Source organism: Dromaius novaehollandiae, chromosome 10 (genome assembly GCF_036370855.1).
Source record: "Dromaius novaehollandiae isolate bDroNov1 chromosome 10, bDroNov1.hap1, whole genome shotgun sequence".
NCBI classification, from domain to species: Eukaryota; Metazoa; Chordata; class Aves; order Casuariiformes; family Dromaiidae; genus Dromaius; species Dromaius novaehollandiae.
In genome coordinates, this window is record NC_088107.1 from 10892683 (window position 1) to 10904418 (window position 11736).

The 11736-nt window shown below is 45.9% G+C and overlaps 1 long non-coding RNA gene across 1 annotated transcript; it reads left to right on the plus strand.

Moving 5' to 3' along the window:
* Positions 1-1126: 1126 nt before the first annotated feature.
* Positions 1127-10593, plus strand: LOC135329339 (uncharacterized). The gene is made up of 2 exons (XR_010390729.1): positions 1127-1363; positions 7198-10593. It is a non-coding gene; the product is annotated as an uncharacterized LOC135329339 (long non-coding RNA).
* Positions 10594-11736: the final 1143 nt, after the last annotated feature.

An 11736-nucleotide genomic window follows, 5' to 3' on the forward strand; every position in this document is an offset into this window, starting at 1 on the left:
GAAGCTTAGGGAGCGGGAGGCACAGCCCAGCAGCAGGGCCCCCTCAAGGGCACCATATTTCAGGTGGAAAGAGAATAATGGTAAGAACAAAAGCAAAGATCATTCTGACTGAAAATCCATAGCTACTCTTAAACATAATAACTACAATCCCATTTATTGACCAAGTTTCAGAGTTACAGCCCGTAGGCGAGATCATCGGGTAAGATAAATCGGTGTAGCACCATTAACTTTGCCACTTCACACTTGGTCTCGCCCGCTGTGTTCCCAGAGTGGCCATGGTATATTTTTCTTTTCCTTGTACAAAAAAACCCAACCTTTTTTAAAAGCGCTCTTGCTGTACAGCTTACATTTCACTTATTTTTACACCTCGCTGTAATTCGTTTCCCAGCCTATTCTACATCTAAACATATGCAGCAATGTAGTCTACTGGCATCTCGCTTATGAAATTCATGAACTGAAAAGACCATAGGAAAATTTCTGGAGCTATCTCCTGACCTTTTAATCAGTCGTTACCTTCTGCGGCAGAATTTCTCAGAGCTCAACTGCTCCAAATTCTTGCCCGTCTCATGTAATGAGCGGATGTGGCAAAGTAAGGATTTGTAACATGATGAAAGTTATGATGACAGGTCTTTCTGTGCCAGATTTTTATGTTTTTACAGGCTAACACTGAACTGCAGCGCTTTTTTTTTTTAATTCAGCTTTTGACAAGAACACATAAAAAGCATATCAAAGGCAGCAATAAATCCATTAAAATATTTCTTTCAATTCAAACAGATCTGCACTTCACAGCACTGTGCAGATCATTCTCGGTTTTAATTTAGTCAAATATTGGCCCCGGCATCTCAGGACTCATGAGTGCCCTGCATGTCCCTTCCACCACCTAAAAATAACCCCATGTGTTACTTGGTGAAGAAAATCAAGATGATGATATATTGGAATATTTAGCTGGCACAAGAAGGAAAAACTGAACCCAGTGCTGAAGCCAGTGATAAAAGGAAAACAGTCATCTCTCTCCCCTGGGCAGTAAAGCAGTTACGAGCAGGAGAGCTGCTCCCTGGTTGTTTCTGCAGGCAGAAGCAGCCGCATTACAAACCTGCCCACGGGGAGGAGGGCAGTGGGTGGAGGATTTACCAAGCAGCAAATCCTCCGTATCCCTCCCTGCATTCCCAGCAGCTCCTTCCGAGCTGAGATGGCACCACACGGAGAGGTGCAAGCCTCCCATAGCTCCATCAGGTTCGTGCTCCTCCTCCTCCTCCTCCTCGTTCAGCATGACCAGGACAGAGCAGCCATGCAGACAGCTTCAGAACTGATCATCGCCGTGACCAGCTTGCCCAATGCACGGGAGGACCTCAGAAGGAGTCAGGTATTCCATTTCTGATGTTATCCCACAAACCCTCTAGTTGAAACTTGGGTCATCTTGGTATAATACACAATATTTTTAGATGCATTTTTTTTTTAATCCTTTTTACACTGATTCAGGATATTTTAAAAACTTCCTATGACATGAAAATCCCAACTTATTTCTTCTCAAAAAAGTCAAAGTGCTTCATTTTAGTGTTGCCCTTCCCAAGTGTTGTTGCGCAACTAAAATTTTGCTCAAAATATTTTGCTGATAACAAGTCAAAAGTGATAACAGTCAAACAAAACATGCTGATGACTTCTCACTGGATGAGAGATTTTCCATCCCGCTCCAAAAGTATCCATCACTGCTGAAAACTACTAAGTCCTTATGTGAAATGAGCTGATGTCTTCAGGCCTCTGCCCAAGCTGCGAGGAGTACACCGATGCAATATTTCACAGCAGATGCAGCATCCCAAACCAGAAATGAGCCAAAAAACAGAAAAGCAAGCAGCCTGGCAGGATGCTGAGCCCAAGCTCACGTGCTTTGCTACCGAGGCCACATACGAGGCGGGGGCTGGCCCCCAGGCTAGCGCTGCTGGACAACTGCAGCTCCCCCGAGAGCCAGAGCGCAGATAACTCCCATACGCCTGCGCTGCAAAGCACTACAGAAACATACTTCCAAATGTCTGCAGTATAATTAGACTAACAATAAAGGCACACAAAGTTTAAAACACGTCATCATCCCTAGGACTGCTTCCTGTAGAAGTGAAGCATATTATTACTGGGATAGAAGGGGAAATGGTTTGCATTGTCTGAGAAATACCTGGTCCATTAAGGGAAAATCTGCCTACTGGCCTGCTGCTTTAGTATTTTCCTGGCTAAACCAACATGTGGTTCATTATTATTGTACATTACGATAGCCCCTAAGGAACCCAGCTATATCGGGGCCTGAGTCTGCTGAGCACTTGTGCAAACAGAGGAAGAGAGCCCTCCTCTGAAGAGCTTGCTGTCTAAGCAGAGGAGGCCGGCAAAGGGCTAAGACGCTACGTAAGGGTTTGCAAACACCACATTGCAGGCGGGATTTTTTCCCCCTCTGATTGGTTTTTCCCTCGCTGAAGAGAAGATTCTTTTCTCCCCAAGAGACAAGGGGAGTAGGAGGGACACTGAAGGGAGGGGAACAGAAAGAAAGCTAAGGAGGCGAATGGGCAGCAAAGAGATGAGGAACGAGGACGCTCTCATGAAGAAACTGAGATACAAATAAACACATGGAATTTTTATGGTTGCAAGGGGGAAGAGGAGCATCTTTTCACCACAGGTACAGCAGATAAAGAGTAATGGGCTCATATTGCAGAAAAAACGTTAGATTTTTAGGGAAAAAAATCTTACAGCAATAAGAATACAGGAGCTCTGGGACAAGGGAATCTCTGGGACAGACTGCTGGGAAAGCTGGAAAGACTCCATCACTGGAAGTCCTTAAATACACATTGAACAAACATCTATCAGGAGAGACCTAGATATAACTGGCTCTGCCTGGAGCTGCGGCTAAACTCAGCATCCTTGCAGTAGCTCTCCCCTTCCCGTTGTTCCGGGGGTGCCACCGCTATCGCAAAGTTTGAGGCTCAGATCACTGCTCTCATATGATGGCTGTAAGTCTGAAATAAATACCTTCAAGCTCAAGCAGAAACACAGTCAGAAGTGAAGCCATCTCTTTCCTCATGTTTAAGTTTTGAGCACTGTTCTCATTCATTTTTTGTACTCGTACTTTCCCTGATTCTGGCTATCCTGAGACTTCAGTAGTGTCATATACACAACAAAACATGTCCAGAAAGGGAAAAGAAAGCCATCTTTTCAACCTGCTGCAAAAACTCAAACTAAAGCCTGAGCTGTATTTCTTGGGAAAAGCCAAGGATCTCACCAGCCCACCTCACACTCTGCAGGCCACAGGCATGAAGAGATGGCTCCCCAAAAGGCTGGATAGTAAAAGGGGGGGGGGAAAAAAAAAAAAAAAACCAAACACCAACGCAGGTGGCAGAAGTGCCAGCTAGTAGGAAAGCCTCTGCTGATTCCTTGAAGCAGATCCATGGCATTTTAACTAGGACTGATCTCCTGTGTAATTCCCTTGATTTGTGCAGGAGCCCTTGCTGCCTCTACACTGCAGATGAAGGGAGCACGTAGACAGGACAACCAGGGTGAGGAGCACTGGGAGTTTATGGTGTGGGCGAGAGATACCAATGAGCCTCCAAGCCTCATCCTTGTCTTGCAATACCTGATGGGAGGAGAAAACCCATCTGCTGGCTCCTGTTCTTCACTTCTCCTGCACAAGGAGATCTTCTCCTTCACTTCAGGAAAAGGACAGTGATGCCTCCTCCCTGATTCAGATTCTGGATGATTCAAAAAAATCCTGCCAGTTCCCTCTGCCCTTCACTGTGAAGGGGACAGATCACTGGCTCAGAGACAGAAATGCAGAGCAATATCTACTTATCCACCACTCCCCATGATCACAAAAAAAATGCAAATTTAAGTAAGGTCCTACAGGGCACAGACGATGCTGCACTGTTTCAGTTTGGGGCTTGCAAAGGATAATGCCATGTTTCTCCACTGCTACAGACTATTGCAGGACAGTCCCACCCATGCAATGTGCTCACCTGAAATAACTTTTTTTCCTGCAATCATCTATTTTGACCATTGTGCGTGTTCCTTCCCCCCTCATTTGAAAAATCTGAGGAGGAAGACACCATTGTGCTGAGAGGGTAAAACGCTCATATGGGGCACCTTCCAGTCTTCAGTAGGAGTCTTCCCACAGTCAAGATCAGCCTTTTGCAGAAATAAAGAGGAGCTGAGAGCCCTCCGTACCTGCTTTCACCATCACAGATGCTATGGTTAACAGTACAGCACTTGGAAGGAGCAAGGTGCTCCAGAAGCACTTGGCTTTATGACCTGCCTCTATTAGAGAAATGAGTTCATTACTGTTATCTTAAAATACTGTTTTATTGTTTCCTTGCTGAGGTCCCTAGAACTCTGGGCCTCAGTAAGAACAGTAGGCTTCTTGTTGGATTGTGAACAATACCTAGAAAAAGGCAGCCCACGTTTTACCGAATCTGGCTGCATTTTAGAATTACAGAGACCTACTGGGTCAACTGCTGCTGCAGCCTGGAGGAGGAGTTCACAGAGATCATCTCTGCCAAACCCGGCTTCCCCTCTCCATCACCTCCCCAGCCCCAGTGGAATAATTAGCCTCAACATTTAAAAAGGGGGGGGAAAAAAGGAAAAAAATGAAAGGAAAAAAAACACTCTAAAGCACATAACCTGGAATCCTTATTCTGAACATTTTTTCTTCTCTGGCTCATCTGCGTTCAGGGAATTCAGTTAGTTACATTGCTAGACTAAAAACCCTGAAGCTGCCCTTGAAATGAATGGCTCCATTCATTTAAGTGGGAGTGTGTTCTGGTTTTATTACCTGACCCCATATTTCTACCACAGAATCACAGGGCAAGTAAGTAAAATAACCTGTTCTCAAATGTGGCTGCCTGGTTATATCCTCCTATTACACTAATTTTTGTTATTTTTCCAGAAGTAATTCAGCATACTAGGAGAGGATAATATCACCCACCTCCCATTTAGAAACTCAGAAACTTTAGAAATATTCAAATACCTTCTGAATGATTTAGTGCCACTCTGCCCATCAAATTTCTGTCTCAGCAATTAAAAAAAAAATTAATTAATAAACTGAGAGGGAAAAAAAGTCTCCTAAAATAACCTTAACCAAAGATCACTATAAGCAGCAGCAGTCTTTCCATCATCTTCAGGTACCTATATATCAGATCCAAATTGCACCCATTTAATTCATATAAAATAGAGCTATTAAGTGGTAACACAAAAGACCCCAACAGCACTTCCACAAACGAGGGCTGCTTTCCCAAACTTTTTCATCCTCCTTCTAGCAGGTTTTCGGGAGCGCCTCTCTGGGCAGGCCCCTTCCCAAACCCCTCGGCAAGAAATGGCACTTAGGCACGTCGGCGCACGGCTACGCTCACGCTGCAGTCCTGCCCCTCGAGACGCGGCCGCGACGCGGGCACGGGCCGGCTCCCAAAGCCGAACGCTCCTCAGGGCGGGGGGCTTCGTGCACCAAGGTGCTCCCAGCCCCGCCAGGACGGGCTGCCGGACCCTCTGCACGCGCAGACACCGGCAGTCTGATTTTTTGCTTCCTGATATGCAAACATGTCTTTACCATTACCAAGCTCTGTAATGGATAAATATACCTTATAGACTAACTCATTATCTAACTTTTTTTTTTTTTTTTAATGGAGCAGGGCAATTATTTTTAAACCCCGCTATGAGGAATAATAGCTGACTTCATAGGGCCGGCTGCAAATGTCCCATAACGCTTGGGGAAAGTCCAAGCTGAAATGCTCTGTAGTTTAATGACATGTTACATAGGGAGAAAAATGTATTTGGAAGGAAATACCATTAAAAGAGGTAAGAAATAAAACACAGTACAGTAAAATACTTATGAGAGGGGGAAAAAAAACCCTGACTATTCAATCTTCAAAAGATTTCAGAGCTTGTATGTCTCATCTATGATGAGGAAACCAAAGAAAAATATCCTGGTTCTGCAAAGAAGTGAAGATGACCTTACAGGACCTTTTTTGTTCTGGGGGACAAACTGAGGAAGGTATAACAGGTGCTATTGTTAAGAGAGAGAGATTCAGCTGTAGGATGATTATGATTCTTCAAGCTGTAGAAACACAGTCAGAAAATCTGCAGCAGCTTTAGCTTCTATTAATAGTACAGAAGCATGTTCTGGCATTAAAATAATGAGGAATGCTAATTCTAGATCCCTTTTGATCCCATGCTTTTTTTTTTTTAGTGACATATCCATTCTATTTATTTTAATGTTTCTGATTATTCTGTACATAATTATTCATAAATAGTTTCTAGTAAAACCTGTTTAATAACCCATTTTCCTTTAGCATCCCCAAGCAACACAAAACTTTAATTGCCTACATCAATGGTCACATCTCAAAGGTGACAGAGACGTCCCCAAACCAGCCCCATTACCAGCGTGCTTGCTGGATTCCTGGGCTCACGAGTCCCAGACTGGCTACCCCGTATGTACTGCTTCTGCAGAGCCCACGCAGTGTCTATAAGCCATGTAACGCTGGAATTGCCAAAGCAGTCTGGTTAGATACCCATTTCCTGACTATCCTTCAAGGAGAATTTTGCTGCTGGAGAATTCAGTTTCTTTTAAAATCCTAGCTGTTTAATTGTTATTAAAAAAAAAGAAGAAGAAGAAGAAGAAAAAGAAAAAAGATATTTTGCCTGCAAGCAGAAGGGTCACATAAATAGATGCTGCAGCACTAAAAGCTCTTTCAAACAATTAAAAAAAAAATCTGTCTTGATCAGAAATTCATAAATCAAGAGACGCATGAAAGAAAACAGTGCTGTGGCGTATATCCAGTAGTGCTTATAAAACATGAGCTCAAGACCCCTGCTGCTGTCAGTACCCTGTAAACGAACAGAGCAAAGGAGTCTTAGGCCCAGGAAGCTCTCAGTCTGCATTAGGAAAGATGTAACAGATATGATTTATCTTGTAAATCCTTTGGGGATGCCTTATCTGTTGCCTGTCTCTACAGCACAGTGGAATATTGGTCCATGAGTGGGATGCTTAGGCACTGCCACAAAATGGTGAAAGTAAATAAATATTAAATAAGCAGGCAAGAAAAGGGAAAAATGCACTAGTAAAACTGATTTTATTTATGTGGACAGGCAGTCTCAGAGATCTAGCTACTGGGTAAAGGGCGACTTAATTAAATAAATATGAATCGTTAACAGGGATTGCTTGCATTTCCCTTCCAGGGCTGCCTTCGTGAAGGGAAAAACGGAAGATGACAGCCAAACACCTGCCAGCCAGCGCAAGGCAGGGGCCACTCGTTGCCTCGCGGGGTTGCTCCCGTCCCACCTTGGCGTTACCAGAGCCGGGCGAAGGCCGGTGGACGCACAGCTGCTCTCCTCGGGCAGCTATCAGCGTCAGTCGTTCTCCGCCCGGCTGTGACCACAAATAACGAACGCTAACGGAAGAGCACGTGTTCCCGGGTCAAGCGCGGCATGTCGCATCTTGTGACTCAGGCGAGAAGTGTTACGGCCACAGCACGCCGGTGTGAACATCAGCTCGCAGTAGACAGGCGAATACTGACGCGAAATCCCTCTGCCTCCGGGAGCTGGCAACGCAGGGGTGCTTGGGGACAGTACGAGCAGAGCGACGGTGCTCGATAGCCGCGGTATGTCAGAGCTGCCTGGACACCGCGAGGCAGGGAGCTTGGTACTGTGCAGGCTGTTCTTAATACTAGTCCCGTGCAGGCAAAACAGCTGAAGGAGGCCAGAGAGCCAACAAGTTCAGACAAGCAGCACGAGCAGAAGGAGAGCGCTGAAGAGACAAGGCAAGAGAAGACGCTGCTGTGTGGACACGGGCCGGGAAGAAGCTCAGGGACGAAGGGAAATAGAGAACAGGCCACGCTGGCAGTGACCCGTTCACCACTCACGTGCCACCGTCCCTTGGGCAGACATGGGCAACGCCGTGTCCCTTAAAAACCCATGGGGAATATCAGGCTGAGGTGAAGGTACATACAGCTCTGGACATATTTTCTAGTAGCTGCTGTCTTAGAGAGCTGAAAGACATCTCCTGTTTGGCAGGGCAAAGGTCTGCTTATCTCCACGTGGAAACAAGGCCTGCTCCTATCCCCGTGTGTGTGATTTACTGAATCATCAGTAAATCTAGCTCACAGGTACCTGTGGGTCCATGTCCCAAACCTCGCCCTGGCTCACCAGCCTTTGCCAGCCCCAGACCTCTCAGACACGGGACCTGTGCCCAGCCAGGACCTGTCCTAAACCTGCCCAGCAGCCGCCAACCCAAAGCGGTTCAGCACGCCGTGACTCAGCAGAGCGCACGCTGGACATGCACCGTCCAGGGCAGCCAGACACCCGCTCTTCCAGGCTCCCGGACGTGCCAAGCGGAGGGCTCCTCCGGGCCACGTCCAGGCACCGCACCTCCGCGCACCAGCCTGGCATCGGGCAGGGGTTTGCCGAGCACAGCCAGCGTCTCCGGACACGTTTCAAGTGACAAGGTGTATGCTGCAAAAGACCGAAGCCTCTAAAGGGAGATGAGTCGCTGCAATTCTTTGTTACCGGGCACTGTAAGTAAAAGGGTGTTTCCAGTTCAGCAAAGTAAGCGCATAGCGCTTTTAACTTACCCTCCGAAATGCTGTCACCTGTCAAGATCTCTTCACTAAGCTGCACTACCAGCCATCCAAAGCACTGCAGAGGCGGGCACGTTGCCTCGTGGCAAAGGGTCGGCGTTTCTTGGCGAGGACGCACGGCCCTTGGTTGCTACAATCACGCTGTCCTGCCAGGAAAATCAGTACAGCACCCCTTTGAGAAAGAAAGCCGTACAGGTGAAGAGTTCCTGAAAAGCCTGTCCTCAGAGATGTGCTGCAGCCTGGACAAAGGCACAAAGACCATGCCAAACCATCTTGAAGCACAGCTGACTCATATAACCTGGGGCAGAGACCACACCTCCACACCCCACCGAGCATTGCAGAGCTGATCCGTTCACACCCTCCTTAGCAGCTCTGCAGGTGAAGCAGCCAAGCTGTGGGCTTCACCTGCCCCACAGCACCTCGGCATTCAGCCAGGCACAAAAGCAATCGGAGTCAAACCTGAGAAGTCTGCGGTACCGTATCAATACTGAAAAATGATGCCAACGGCTTTTTTGTCAGTACCACCATGCTAGACATGCCTGCTAGCTTGCAAGTCTATTTTAACTAGGTGATGCATGTTTTGAGTCTGCCAAAGTCGCTGCTGCCTCCTAAGAAGCTATTTGACCTGCTTTGCTGTTTAAGGAAGCCAAAATTCAATGTGTGACCACCTCACTTCCCTCCCCTTTGGTGTAGCTCTCACGGCTCAGGTGACAACGTGAAAAATACCTGCCTTTATAATGTTAACCCAATTCATGAATAACCAATAAGGAGTGCATCTACGCACTGTGACCCACACGGAGGTCCCAAAGCTAGTTTTAAACCAGCTCTGAAGCTGATGGTAGCAACACAAGCTAATCACCAAAGTTTTTAGCCAGCTTGAGTGTGTGTTACAGCTGCAGTGAACTCACTGTCCAAATATCTCTGTCAAAACTCATGAATATGTGCCTGAAGTAATACCTCTTGGTTACACTAAAGCCACACAGCAGCATCTGGTCCCCGCTGTTCAACCTCACAGGGAGCTAAAGAAGATGTCTCAGTCCAGCACAATTTGTTAGCAGCCCAGGGGAGTGACAGCCAAATTATTTAACTTTATCAAACCTGGAAGTGCCAGAGTCTCTTTGTTCCCTTTTCTGATCCTTCAGTGTTTCCCCTCCCCTTTCCATACTCCACTCTTTTCTACAAAGCGGATTTCGACCGGGCCAGGTTGGTACAGTGCCCTGCGAAGTCCCTTTGATTCGGGGCACACCGACACTTCTAAGAATAACTTTGGTCTTGTGCCACTGAAATAATAGTACTAGAGTTTATAAATTGATTCTTTTTCTCTAGGGCTTAAGTATCAGCCCTGAAGAAGGGCTTGTGTGCTTACAAAATGTGATCATGGCTTGCTACGATATCCGCCAGTCTAATAGAAGACATTACATTTAGTACAAAATTCGTCTCTCTGAAATAATAGTCACTTGAATGCTGTTAGCCACCAAACTGTGGTGCCCAGAAACAGCCTTTCAGGGACAAATTCTCATGCTTTTGGCAACAATCAGTATCACCTGCAGGACTATTAATCCCATTGATTTCTGGCCCTGATATGTCAGTGCCTGAAGTACTATTTTGGAAGTAGCGTTTTTGTGACTAACAGCTTTGAAGTGTTTTTGTAGGCCTACTAGCAGAATAGAGTGCTATTCAGTGTGAGCAAAGACATCGGATTTGTTTCAGATGCTGGCATTGGAGATATGTGGCATCGTTCCCAGAGGCATTAGAAGAGATTCTCTGAAAAATAACATGAAAAATGGATCCTCCCTTTTCTTCCTCTTCTGGTTTCCAATCCACTACAAAGTAGCGATGTGTCAGAAAACACTTATGGAATCAGGGTAATCGAGTAACTTGTCCTTGGCCTGCCAAAGAAATAAGGGTTTGAGGTGTACAAAAAGCTGACTGAACTACAGACAGCTTTTGAATGAAAAATTATTCTGATGTTTTTAGGAATAAAAAATGTTGTTCTGTTTTTTTGTCTGCTCTTCATATGTAGGACATTATTAAAAACATTCATAGCCATATGCATGTGGGACAACCTACCTGCACGTACCACAACCCCTCTATTTTTGAAAACCTCTAGGCATCACCCCTGTTTTCTTACCATTCGCAGCCCACACAGAGGGCACGTGAATGAGTGTCATCAGCAAGAACCGGTACCAAAACGGGAAGATAACGTTGTTATCCTGTCGGTTGGCTGTTGGGGCCCTGATCCAAAGTCCTCAAAATCAAGAAAACATTTTGTGCCCATTTGCGTTTGAGTTTGGAAGAGTTACACCTTGAAAACCAAAGATAAATTTGTCTGGGTATAAGTACTGACTACAAACGTAATAATTTTTTACTTTTATTCATATATAACACATATCAATTATATTCTATCTGTATGCTTTCAATAATTTCAGTAAGCAACGGATTGTTACAGAAGGTATGAATGGGGTTGTAATCCCCCTGCCCCAGCAGAAAGCAGGTGGCACGCGCTAGCCGTGCTGCCCCGTGACGTGCACGTGCCAGGAGAGCCCCACCAGCTGCCACCGCTCAGAGACCCCCCCGCCCCCGCCACCGCTGGCAAGCTTGTCCTGAGCATTAGCAGAGCAAAGCATATACCAGCAACAGACTTAAAACACGCAGAATGAAGGAGATGCACTGAAACTGAACCGAGAATTCATAATGTAACCACACCTGCTATCATTTTCACCCGTATATACCGTCCGCTGAACCTCAGCATCTCTGCAGAAGGCAAAATTGTGCTGGGCTGTTTTGGGCCTGATTCTGTCTGATATAGATTTTGCAATTCCACAGGTGACAGAGTGAGTCTGTAAATGAAATGAATGTTCACCTGCGCACAGATGACTTATTGCTGCTGAAATTCTTAAAGATTATATCTTCTGCTCATAACCTGGATGGGTATTTCCATCCTATTACATACTGCCAGCCTGAATAATGAGGGCTGGAGCAGCGCTCAATTAGCCTGGTGCTTACCCCAAAACGCAGCCCATGAAGATAGGCTGGGAACAGGTTAACTACACGAACCAATTTAATTCTGTAAATGTGCATGATATATTGGCTAACTAATAATCTGATCGCTACCTCCTGCGTGTTTGTCCCAACAGTGATG